Source organism: Panthera tigris, chromosome X (assembly GCF_018350195.1).
Source record: "Panthera tigris isolate Pti1 chromosome X, P.tigris_Pti1_mat1.1, whole genome shotgun sequence".
In the NCBI taxonomy this organism is placed as follows: Eukaryota; Metazoa; Chordata; class Mammalia; order Carnivora; family Felidae; genus Panthera; species Panthera tigris.
In genome coordinates this window covers 4,288,863-4,302,398 of record NC_056677.1, presented here as the reverse complement: position 1 = coordinate 4,302,398, position 13,536 = coordinate 4,288,863, and the positions used below count along the sequence as shown (strand labels likewise).

The window sequence follows — 13,536 nt, the reverse complement described above, 5'->3', positions numbered from 1 at the left end:
TTTATAATAAAAAAAAAAATGTGTATCCATTCCTCTACTTAATGTTGTGTACACTCCCTTATTCCACAGGATGAAGTCCAGAACCTCTTTGGCCTTATATGAAGGCGTTCTGACCTAAGTTTATCCCTAGCGGTCTTTACAGTTATTATCAATCATTATTAGCAGCAGCAGCAGCATCATTATTGCCATAGTTTGTAAAGAGAAGTTGAAGTGTGGTTTGGCAAAGGATTTCCAGTTAGAGTTCAAATCAGATCTCAGCTCCACCACTAAAAAGTTGTCACCCCCACCTCTGATTCCTTGCCCGTGACATGGGGGTAACGTATGCTCTAGGGCGTTGGGCTGAAGAAGTGACTGACGTCACACGTGGGATGGGAATAACAAACACAGAACTCCAGCAGTTCCCGTGGATTAAAGAGATTTGATTGACAAATGATCTCTGGTGATGGAAGACCAGATCTTCAGGATAGCTCACAATATTCTGGTTTCCCGTGAGTCTCTTTAATAGTATGTTGTGCACATAGCAGTTGTATGTCCTTCCTTAGCCACAGGATGTGATCACTGTTGTAACTTTTCATCAGAAACACTCATCCGGATTGAGTTAACTCAAGAGAGATTATTTACGAGCTACTTGGAGGGCATCACAGGACACATACAACCAAGAGACACCGCATCGGAGGGTATTTATCAAGTGCGTACGCGGTGAGGTAGAAATATGTGAGTTGCACCCAAATCATGGTGCCGCCTCATGTGATTTGATTGCCCCTCGAATCAGCTAATTTGTTCTCTGCATCTTTTGACCCGAGTGGTGGTGAAAGGACTCAATAGTCACCTCTGTCTTCCTGGTTCTCCACAGAACGGCAGGTGCCTCACACAAGGTGGTTTTGGAGACTGAAACTGTCCCATTAGTATTAAGGCATTGTATCAAAGCATTGCTTTTTGTTGACTGAAACCCACGATTACCAAATTCTACGTGCATTTCTCCCACATCACATGCGAAATGAATATTTTACATCAAAGTATTTGCAACTAGTTGCCATAATCTTAGTAATATATTTCTCTAGGGCATACAAATTATAAACGACTATTTAAATATTCTAATGTCTCTAGTCCCTTAACAAGCATGAGGCATTGGGAAACATGCCATCAAATATATGTACTTATGAGAAACCTGAATAAAGGGATGAGTTTGTGTCATATATAACACAAAGTCACTTAAAATGGCTTATTTTCAAAATCCATTCTAGGAATGAGTGGGTATGCATTTGATACTCAAAGTCTGAATACATTATGGATACATACTTAACTAAATAAGAGCTATTTTGCTATGTTAGGTGTGTACTAGGTGGTAAAACAGACATTCCGTGTAAACTTCTACAACAAAAATGGAAACCAACTTATCAGTAAACTTGTATCGTTGCAGAAATCTCAGTCAACAATGCTATTGAGTGTTCACATAGATGGATTTGATGATGACAGATTATCTCGGTTGTTTGTCTAAACATGCCCATCTCACCACTTTATAAGGCTGGCTTCACTGGATGTTGAATTGTGGTTCGAAATGAATTTCCTCTTACTCTTTAAAGATACGGTTTCCTGTTCTATGGCTTCCATCATTTTGATTAAATTACCAGTTATTGGTCCTACGTGTGTAAGCAGTCTGTCTCTTTTCTCCAGCTGCTGCTAAGATTTTGTTCATGGTCTTTGGTCATCTGAGAAACGGTTTGCTTTGATCCATGTGAACTCTGTAGATCCCCTGAGTCTGTGGCCTGCTTCATGTATCGTTAAGCCACTCGGTCATCATCTCTTCCAGCACGCCCAGGCTTACCTCTTGGGGTCCCTTCCACACACCCGAAGAGAAAAGGGTGAACTCTTGGTCATGCATGTAGCCGTGAACAGGCCTGGGCTGTGCCACCACTGAGAGGGCTGGGGGACTGGGGAGATGAGTGAGCTGGCAGGATGGGTGGGAAACTCGTGTCGGCGTGGCCTCTGGGATGGCTTGGAGTCCCAGCACACACAGCTAGAAGGGATTAGAATTCTAACTTAGCCCCAAAGCCAGGCACAGTGAGAACCAGCCTGAAGGAGTCAGACACCCAGAATCAGGTATACCAGAAGTCCAGAGAACCAGGAGGGCCAAGAACCTGGGGATCCACAGAAGGCCTCGCACAGAGCTCCAGCAGAGTCGTGTCCCTGGAGGGGACCTTTCCTTCTCCTGTGCTCTGTGTGTACATGCCGTGTGTCTTCTCTGAAGCCAAACCCAAGACTCACTTGCCTCTTGTAGAAAAGCACTTCCCTTGAGAACAAAGGCAAAGACACAGATAGTTGCTGAAGTATGAAAAACTCACGGAAAACAGTTTTAATTAGGATAAAGTATTCACATACACAGATCACTTGAAAATTGCAAAACACTACATTTCTGCATAAAGTAGGTCGTCTAACATTTGTTGAGTGCCATCGTGAGGTAGGCACTTTTTATTTATGAACGTATGTCCTCGCCTTTTGCTTTGTTTCTGTCTGCTGCACGTAGTGGCTGAGAGTACTCCCAGCTTCCCCTCTCTTACCTCCAAGAAAATGCACAGAAAATGATGTGCAATTAGGTTACGTAACTCAAAGGCCACTCCATTATGAAGCAGTGGGACTGAGGAGCAGGGTTATAAGTTACACTCCCTTCACGCTCCAAAAACATCGCTGTTCCCTACATAATTACCTATAACCACAGGGAAAGAAATACATTTTCTTGGTCGAGTTAAAACGATATTTGATGTTCCATTGTCACTGGTGTAGACGCAGCCCATACGGGCTGCATTGAGTATCTATCTACGCACACTGTGTAAAGCAGGCAGGACAGAACACACACCTGCCTTAGCTGTACTAGCAATTTTTACCACGAAAAATACTGTCCCTAAACAAGTTTGAGATGCCAATTTAATTGGGAAAATATTAAGGTCTTGGGATGCTTCCGCTTGTCTATGCATGAGACAGCTCCCTCATTACTCTGGACTTTGGTATTCTCAACGTACCTTCAGAAAACACTGTAAAATATCATTCCTGAGTGCCCTTTCTTTGCAAGTACTTATCAGGCCTGTGTGATGAGCTGTTTGTTCTCTGCTGATGTTCTTACTGATGCACAGTCTTGTCTATAAGCAAGTCATTAGCCAATTCAAGACCAGAGTGGTGTCAGTAATCGTCCATGGGTGTTTCTAGGCACACGGTAGCTCTTGGAAGTCATCCTATCCCTAGGCTCAAAGTTCCTCAAGAATGCCATGTGGTTACTCTTAGGGAGGGTGTTTTGTTGTTGGTGGTGGTGGTGGTTTATTTTTATTTTTTTCCAATATATGAAATTTATTGTCCAATTGGTTTCCATATAACACCCAGTGCTCATCCCAAAAGGTGCGCTAGGGAGGGTGTTTTTAATACCTCTCAAGGTATAAGATCTGAGGCTTTTCACCCATCACTCCCCTCCCTTAAAGTATTTCCAATGTCAGTTCTATTTCTCTACCTTGATTTCTTTCCTCCAAACCATGATCTGCAAATGGCCCGTTCTACCATCACCTCATCACATCCAGGGAACAGTTGCTACTAAGATGATGGAAGTCAGCCTTGAGTGCATGACCTACATTGTTCCCAGGGTCCCGGGACAGGCAGATCGAGTCCTGTGACAGTGCCTGCAGACCCATATGTTGTCTCCTCCTTCATGTTAGCTGTGAACACGCATCCGACTTTCCCTGGCCAGAACCTCCTTGAAGGAATAGGTCAAAACGTATTCTGAGAGTTCAAGGGGAAAACAAGTGCCACCCAGTTCCCCCTGTTTTATTTCCCAGCGATGTAGACTGCATGGATATGTAATTTACTATGGGAGACACAGGAAGGAATCACACACCGAAAGGTGCCACTGTCAATTGTCATAAACACTGCAACGTGCAAGAACAGAATCTAAGAATAGCAGTGGGCACCTAATTTAATTGGGGGACTTACAGGGTCAAGGAGGGGTCCTCACTGTACAAGTGGCATTTAAGGTGAAATCAGAAGTCCCTCAAAGCCTGGCTGTTTTCTCAAAAACTAAAACATACATGGACCATACAACCCAGGAATTCATAATAACATACGTCCACACAAAAATTTGTGTGGACAAATTTTTTTGTACACAAGTGTTCACAGCAGCATTTTTTTTTTGTAACCATCAGAGGGAAAAAGTAAAAAAAAATCCTGGGTGGCTCCGTCGGTTAAGTGTCCCACTCTTGATTTCAGCTTAAGTCATGATTTCTCAGATTCGTGAGGTTGAGCCCCACATCAGGCTCCTTGTGTTAAGCCTACTTGGGATCCTTGCGCGTGCTCTCTCTCTCTCTCTCTCTCTCTCTCTCTCTCTCTCAAAGAAAATTAGAAAACAAATTTAAAAACAAGAAGCCATCAGAACAGAAGGTCTTGGGAGAAGTTTGCTGTGTGATGAAATCCCACAAATGCCATTGTCTTTGGCACTTTTTACCAACAGTCATGTGTCTGTCCAGTTAGCACGTATAAAAGCGTCTTCCTGTCTTTCTAACCAGTTACGTAATTTGGACAAATGATCCGTGAGGATCTCCACAGAGTATGTAGAGTGTGCCCAATGAATCAGTGGAGTCAGTCCATTTTCTACTGTAAAATATATGCACTTTTTAAATATCATTAGCCTGCTTAGCAACACGTGATGTCGGTGAGAAGAACCAACAAAGGTGACGGTGGTGGGAAGAAGGAGCTGAAATCACTTCATGGTTCATATTATGTTTCTCTTGACCTTGTGATTTTGTAGTTTGGCAAGATACGCCAATCCTCAGCTCCGAGGAAAATGTGTAGCTTTGAGAACCTGGGTCTTAACAGATGAGAAGGAGTTCCACAAAAGCAGTAGAAGGGAATTGGTGGGGACATGTCGGGGAAGCATGAGGAGCATTTCATGAAAGCGAAGGTCACTCTTCCAGTGCTGCTAAGATACCAAGATAGATCTGGATGGAGAACAGACGTGGGGCTTGCTTATCTGTCCCGGGACACATCAGCTCAGGGGACTGGTGGGGGTCAGGAGCAGATGGCACAAGGGTAAAGTGAAGCAGACCCAGGAATGGAGAAGGCTCTTGAGAAGTTTTGCTAATCAGGGAGCAAAGAAATGGGGCTGTCACTACGGGGTGAGAAGGACCCAGGAGGCAGTGCTTAGTCTTTGTTGAGGTTTGATGTGGAATAAATGCCTGAGAGCAGAAACACCAGAGCTTCTCAGCCCCAGATGGTGAAGCGTGCCTCACAGGCTCCTTAACTTTATCCCATTGGAGGTGCACGGAGTTGCCATCTTTCAAGAAATGAGGACTCCAGGAAAAGGGAAGGAGTCAAGAGGCTGGCCCGGTAGAGGTGAGGCAGAAAGGAAGGACCTCCCCATGAATCACGTTGGCATTTCCCCCTCTCCAAGTCTGTTTAATCCCACAAATCCAACATAGCCCGTTAACTAAAATTCTTTCCCATCGCCACACTCCCTAGTTTTTTAGATGCCACTCATCAGAAGAGATGTTTGTTTACCACTTCAGCAAGGAAGCACACCTGTGCTTGCAGGATTTAAGTGCCCCCCAAATTCTTGCCGCCCTCCAAATCTCACTTCCTGCGCCGGAGGGAGCTCATTCCTGCTCTCTGCTGCTCTGCACAAAATTCCATGCTGACAGCTACAAACATGTCCATTAATCCCCTTGCAAACACCCGTGAGAACGTGACTGCCCTCTTAACCTCCTTGATGAGACTGCTCCCTCCTGGTTTTTAGCTGAGAACTGCTCACAAGAGGGAACAAGATTTTGATGCAGGAGGGTAAGTAGTGAAGGGCTTTTGAATAGGGAGCTTGGGAGCAGAGGACATAGATTTGAGTGGGTACTTCACAGGGCTCTGGAGAGGTTGAGGGTAGTAGGAGTCCAGATGGGAAAGGAGGGAGGAGGGGGGGCTACAGGGGGGAGCAGGGTCACAGGAAAGGGACAACCATGGGCATCCACAGTCTCGTTAGTGCTATCTCCTATGATTTGATTATTTTGTGCAGGAGGTCAGTGTGCCCATTGGGGCTTGCAGTTAGGAAACTTTCCTCTGAGCTGCAAGGAGCCTTTCTTAAATATCGGAGGAACCCAGTAACGTTCTTTATAGTCTAGTACTGCATGCCTGGTCTTGTTTCTTCAAGCACTTGGTGTTTTGTTTGTTTGTTTTTTCCTGGAATACTCAGAGCCTGCTCTGTTCTTTGAAAACTCAGCAAAGCTCTCACCATGGCCAGCACAAACACAGCAAGATCAGGTTCTGAGAAGTGCATGCCCTCAACTGTCGGGGAAAGTGAGTGCCTTGATCTTTTGTTGTTGTGACAGCCTTTTTATGGAGATGCTTCCCAAGGCAGTGTATTCTTTTGCGTCTAGCCCTGTGGCAGCAAACTTTCAATTCAGCTGGTTCTTCTCAATGGTGGGCTTAGATCGGGCCAGGGCATCCTGTCCTAAACCACTTCCTAGGGCAGGCGCCAAGCTCTGGGGTGGCAGAGATGCCTACAGCTCAGACTTTGCAAATGAGGATGATCCACACTGGACCAGTTTCCCTGGGAAGTACAGATGGGGCTTGGTGTGCAACCCTAGTTCATAAAACAAAACAGAACAAATCTTGTCTCCAGACCAGTGCCCACAGGTGGGGTTGTGACACAGAGCCCAGGCAATCATGGCCATGAGATTTCCTCTGTGCTGAATGTTCAGCCTTGTTTGGACAAAGTATGCAAATGGGAGATGGCTGTGTGATGTCCTTTGCTGGGCCTCAAGCCCTGCCCTTACCTGTGGGGTTCAGAGGTGGTACACTGACAGAACGAATCTACATACACCTTTTAAGATTGCACACACATACACACATGCACACACCTAGGTGCCTGTAAAACCGAGGAAAAGGGGCGCCTCGGGGGCTCCGTCAGTTCAGTATATGACTTCAGCTCAGGTCGTTATCTCGCGGTTCACGAGTTCAAGCTTCGCATCGGGCTCTGTGCTGACAGCTTGGAGCCTGGAACCTGCTTTGGATTCTGTGTCTCCCTCTCTCTCTGCCCCTCCGCCATTCACACTCTGTGTCTCTCTCAGAAATGAATAAATGTTAAATTCTTTAAAAAAAAAAAAAAAAGATTGGAATGGCTGGTCTTCCTAATCATACCCCAGACCAAATGGTGGCTTGGAAAGACTATAGAAAAAGAGGCATTATTCTGTGCCATTTTCTTCACTTAGCAGAGTCAGAATTTTCTCAGAAGAATGCCAACGTTGTACCTCCAAAGGATACAGTTACCCCCAGCAGCACCTATAGATATAAAGTCTTTGCACTTGCCATTGGGTAGTCATTTCCAGGCTGACATCATTAGCCATTTTTTTTAAGAATGTTTTATTATAAGATAAGCTCATAAATATCAGATTAATTCTAAAATAAACCTTGGTGATGACTGACTCAAGTTGCCATCCTTAAAAAAAAAAAAGAAAGAAAAGAAGAGAAAACCTTCCTGCATTAGAAAAGAGGAACAAGCAAAGGAAAGAACAGTGTTCTTCCCACTGGGATATGGAGCTCTAAGTTAAACATAGGATTTACTTCTCCTTTAAGTGTATGATTATTTCCCCTCAACTTGCTTTTTTTTTTACTTCAGTATAAATCCATTACAATATGAAGTTACTAAATAACATTAATTTCCACCCAACCATCATGGTATGAATTTTGACAATTATGTTGGTCTATTTCTCAGTTGTGATTATTCTCCCTACCTATTGGGCAATAGTAGTGGGAAGAACCCTCCCTTCCTTTTAAACCTTTTAGTTTTTTGAAGTAAGCAACTGTTATAAGCAGTAACTTTAAATACCTTTAACTCCCCTTTCCAAAATCGCACTTCACCTCATTTTAACTCTGGGCCAGCAGACTTGTTGGACAACAGCACTTCGAGCTCCAACAGGGAAAATGCACTCTGTGGGCAAAATTAGGAGGAAATGGAAAAAATAGAAATTAAGGTAAAAAATGGGGAAATATATATCCTTTGGTACATTTTGATCAAAAGGACTTAGAAAAAAATTGAATGTGGCTATCTACATAGGCAATCTAATTGTTTTAAATTAAAGAAAAAAAATTACTGTGGCTTTTATATCATCCTTCTTACAGAGATGAAATTCTGCATATAGACCATCCTTCTTACGGAGGTGAAATTCTCCGTATAGACCATCCTTCTTACGGAGGTGAAATTCTCCGTATAGACCATCCTTCTTACGGAGGTGAAATTCTCCGTATAGACCATCCTTCTTACGGAGGTGAAATTCTCCGTATAGACCATCCTTCTTACGGAGGTGAAATTCTCCGTATAGACCATCCTTCTTACGGAGGTGAAATTCTCCGTATAGACCATCCTTCTTACGGAGGTGAAATTCTCCGTATAGACCATCCTTCTTACGGAGGTGAAATTCTCCATCAGGTTTATTGCTGGAGCTCTTCGTCCTCACTAACAATATTTTTCACAGACTATCTCCGGTAGCATCAAGAAGTGCATCGTTACTCTCTTAGAGTGTTCTATGCCTACACCCATGACGGTGTGGACTTACATTGTTGGATATTGTCTTCAAGTCTTCTCTCTCTGGTATTGAATTCATTGGGGAGGAAAAAAGACAACTGGATTCAAAGAAAATAATTACTCTTTCAATTCTAAATGGTCGTATACACATATGCCTGTCCCGTGTCTTTTATGAAACCAACCCAAGGCATCCCAGAGACTAAAAAACAAAGAAATGTTATCACTGATGAAACTAGAGATCCCCTAGAGGATCTCCTAGATTCCTAGATCACAGTAGGTGCAGAAAGATGGCTAAGTGCATGAGACATTTCTTGACAACGACAGACGACACCAAGAGAAGACACCTTTTTTCTGCGTAACTCAGAGTTCTCCAAAGTGGGCAGCACCCGTTGAAAGGAAAAGCAATGATTCCTTGCTTACACGAGTCAGGTCAATGTCCATAGGCTGCTTTGGGAAGCCTCCTTACGTTTCTGTCATGGCACAGGACAGGAGGTGGGGGTAGTCATTAACAAAAAAAGCCTGAAGGCAGTCTTTACCCAGAGCAGACTATGTTTGGCAAAGGGAGGAGAAACCGACACGTGTCACATAGTCATGCAATCACTAATCTGTAGTGCAGATAAGCTCAAGATGCAATGCCCACTTGCAAACATTCGGCATGAGCCCAGATAACTTGCTTTCAGGCCGGACAAGGCTGAGCCATGGTGCAGGTGCAGTTAAGAAAACCCTCCAAGGCACAGCCTGGAACTTAAGCTGCCCATTGCTTTCGCTCCTTCTGCCTACTCCCCCAGATTTTGCTCATGTACCTCGGTCCAGATAGACATCTCCTCCTTCTAACATGAGACACAATACTGCTTGAAAAGGTGGTAGCCAGCCATGGGTCTTGAAAAAGATTCTGTAAGGAAAAACAGAACAGCCTAAGATCAGTGAAGACATACTACCCAGCAGCCCCAACCGGGAACAGACCCCTGTGCAACAAATCAAATAGGTGAAAAAAAAATCTTGCTTCTCTGAAATGAGAATTTAGGGAAGAGATATATGGCATTAAGGAAAAACTGATAATACATTACATGGGAATGAAAAGTAAGGGGGCAGAGCCTCAGAAATAAATGACAATGAAAAGTAAGTATGAGAGAGACAGAGACAGAAAGAGATTGAGAGACAGAGAGGAGAGATGGGGCCATCAGTGAAACTGGTGCTGTGCCAAGATTCAGCAATGAATGGGACATCAAAACATATTCAAATGTATGATTCAAGGTAAAATTTCCAGAATACAGAGAAATTTGAATTTGCAGACCAAAAAGTAGCACAGTGAAGCCCAAAGCTGTACTTCTGTAGGTCAATTAACAAATATTCTAGTAAGTTAGTGGTATTTTAAGTGTTGTAAAGAACTCTGTGGAAATTCAGGGGAAAAAAAATCTAGGAATGTAAGATTTGTCTGTGAGACACAAAGTACTAGAAGACAGTGGAACAATATATAAAAATTCTTCAAAGAAAGCCTATGTGTTCCAAAAATGTAATCAAAACTGCCCATAAATTTAAAAGGGTAGTAGTATGTGCAAACATACAATTCAGGGGATGTATGTTTATGATGAAAACTGGCGGAGAGAGGTCGAATCCCCACCAACCCAGAGCAGCAGTGTGCAGGATTCACGGCAGACTGACTTGATGTCATGGTCACTGTAGTCCTTGTCCTGAGGGGGCAGCCCAGTGCCACATAACTTTTTTGGAGTGGAGTATGGAACATCAGATTTATACTGATTGCACTGGGTTGGCCACCATACCTCTCATGAACAGTGAGGTAGCAGGTACCTGACCAGCTACACTGGAGGCCTTGCTCGTGTTACAGATCAAAACCCATTGATGACCAGACGCCAGCCTCCCCTGGCGTGGCTAACTGCAGCTGGTAGGTTGGGACGTCTGGAGGCAATCAGCTATACTTGCCCTTCTGCAGCCCCAGGAAGCAAGAGGGAGACCAAATGAGAACAGAGAGTGAAGAGGTCACAGGATAAATGAGCACCCCCAAAAGAGGTATAAAGATTGCTTGGCAGTGAATAGCCATTCCAGTCCAATTATGCTCAAGCCATTACAGCACATGATGTTGAATGCATACCGACGTTGATCCTATCAAGCTCATTTTATTTTATTTATTTTATGAAATTTACTGTCAAATTGGTTTCCATACAACACCCAGCGCTCATCCCAACAGGCGCTCTCCTCAATGCCCATCACCCCACTTTCCCCTCCCTCCCACCCCCCAACAACCCTCAGTTTATTCTCAGTTTTTAAGAGTCACTTATGATTTGGCTCCCTCTGTCTCTAACTTTTTTCTTTCCTTCCCTCCCCCATGGTCTTCTGTAAAGTTTCTCATGATCCACAGAGAGTGAAAACATATGGTATCTGTCTTTCTCTGTATGACTTATTTCACTTAGCATAAGACTCTCCAGTTCCATCCACATTGCTACAAAAAGCCATATTTCATTCTTTCCCATTGCCATGTAGTATTCCATTGTGTATATAAACCGCAATTTCTTTATCCATTCGACAGTGGATGGACATTTAGGCTCTTTCCATAATTTGGCTACTGTTGAAAGTGCTGCTAAAAACATTAGGGTGTGTGTGCCCCTATGCATCAGCACTCCTGTATCCCTTGGGTAAATTCCTAGCAGTGCTATTGCTTGGTCATAGGGTATATCTATTTTTAATTCTTTGAGGAACCTCCACAGTTTTCCAGAGCGGCTGCACCAGTTTGCATTCCCACTAACAGTACAAAGGGTTCCCATTTCTCCACATCCTCGCCAGCATCTATAGTCTCCTGATATTTCATTTTGGCCACTCTGACTGGCGTGAGGTGGTATCTCAGTGTGGTTTTGATTTGTATTTCCCTGATGAGGAGTGATAGTGAGCATCTTTTCATGTGCCTTTGGCCATCTGGATATCTTTAGAGAAGTATCTATTCATGTTTTCTGCCCGTTTCTTCACTGGATTATTTGTTTTTTGGGGAGTGGAGTTTGGTGAGTTAATTATAGATTTTGGATACTAGCCCTTTGTCCGATATGCCAGTTGCAAATATCTTTTCCCATTCCGTCGGTTTCCTTTTAGTTTTGTTGATTGTTTCCTTTGCAGTGCAGAAGCTTTTTATTTTCATGAGGTCCCAATAGTTCATTTTTGCTTTTAATTCCCTTGCCTTTGGAGATGTGTCAAGTAAGAAATTGCTGCGGCTGAGGTCAGAGAGGGTTTTTCCTGCCTTCTCCTCTAGGGTTTTGATGGTTTCCTGTCTCACATTCGGGTCCTTTATCCATTTTGAGTTTATTTTTGTGAGTGGTGTAAGAAAGTGGTCTAGTTTCATTCTTCTGTGTGTTGCTGTCCAGTTTTCCCAGCACCATTTGTTAAAGAGACTGTCTTTTTTCCATTGGATATTCTTTCCTGCTTTGTCAAAGATTAGTTGGCCATACTTTTGTGGGTCTAATTCTGGGTTTTCTATTCTATTCCATTGGTCTATGTGTCTGTTTTTGTGCCAATACCCTGCTGTCTTGATGATGACAGCTTTGTAGTAAAGGCTAAAGTCTGGGATTGCGATGCCTCCCGCTTTGGTCTTCTTCTTCAATATTACTTTGGCTATTCGGGGTCTTTTGTGGTTCCATACAAATTTTAGGATTGCTTGTTCTTCCTTTGAGAAGAATGCTGGTGCAATTTTGATTGGGATTGCATTGAATGTGTAGATTGCTTTGAGTAGTCTTGACATTTTAACAATATTTATTCTTCCAACCCATGAGCATGGAATGTTTTTCCATTTCTTTGTATCTTCTTCAATTTCCTTCATAAGATTTCTATAGTTTTCAGCATACAGATCTTTGACATCTTTGGTTAGGTTTATTCCTAGGTATTTTATGCTTCTTGGGGCAATTGTGAATGTGATCAGTTTCTTTATTTGTCTTTCTGTTGCTTCATTATTAGTATATAAGAATGCAACTGATTTCTGTACATTAATTTTGTATCCTGCAACTTTGCTGAATTCATGTATCAGTTCTAGCAGACTTTTGGTGGAGTCTGTCGGGCTTTCCATGTATAATATCATGTCATCTGCAAAAAGTGAAAGCTTGACTTCATCTTTCCAATTCTGATGACTTTGATTTCCTTTTGTTGTCTGATTGCTGATGCCAGAACTTCCAACGCTATGTTAAACAACAGCAGTGAGAGTGGACATCCCTGTCGTGTTCCTGATCTCAGGGTGAAAGCTCTCAGTTGTGGGCTTTTCATAAATGGCTTTCATGATGTGTAAGTATGTTCCTTCTATCCCAGCTTTCTCGGGGGGGTTTGTTAAGAAAGGATGCTGAATTTTGTCAAATGCTTTTTCCGCATCGATTGACAGGATCATATTGTTCTTATCTTTTCTTTTATTAATGTGATGTATCACATTGATTGACTTGCGAATGTTGAACCAGCCCTGCAGCCCGGGAATGAATCCCTCTTGATCATGGTGAATAATTCTTTTTATATGCTGTTGAATTCTATTTGCTCATATCTTGTTGAGAATTTTTGCATCCATATTCATCAGGGATATTGGCCTGTAGTTCTCTTTTTTTGCTGCGTCTCTGTCTGGTTTGGGAATCAAAGTAATGCTGGCTTCATAGAATGAGTCTGGAAGTTTTCCTTCCCTTTCAATTTTTCTGGAACAGCTTGAAAAGGATAGGTATTATCTCTGCTTTAAATGTCCGGTAGAATTCCTCATGGAAGCCATCTGGTCCTGGACTCTTATTTGTTGGGAGATTTTTGATAACTGACTCAATTTCTTTGCTGGTTATGGGTCTGTTCAAGTTTTCTATTTCTTCCTGTTTGAGTTTTGGAAATGTGTGGGTGCTTAGGAATTTGTCCATTTCTTCCAGGTTGTCCAGTTTGTTGGCATATAATTTTTCATAGTAGTCCCTGATAATTGCTGTATTTCTGAGGGATTGGTTGTAATAATTCCATTTTCATTCATGATGTTATCTATTTGG

At 42.9% G+C, this 13,536-nt stretch overlaps 1 protein-coding gene across 1 annotated transcript in view; it reads left to right on the top strand.

Moving 5' to 3' along the window:
* Window positions 1–13,536, top strand: part of LOC102958111 (pseudouridine 5'-phosphatase) — a 173,396-nt gene that overhangs the window by 86,912 nt on the left and 72,948 nt on the right. The window lies entirely within an intron of this gene.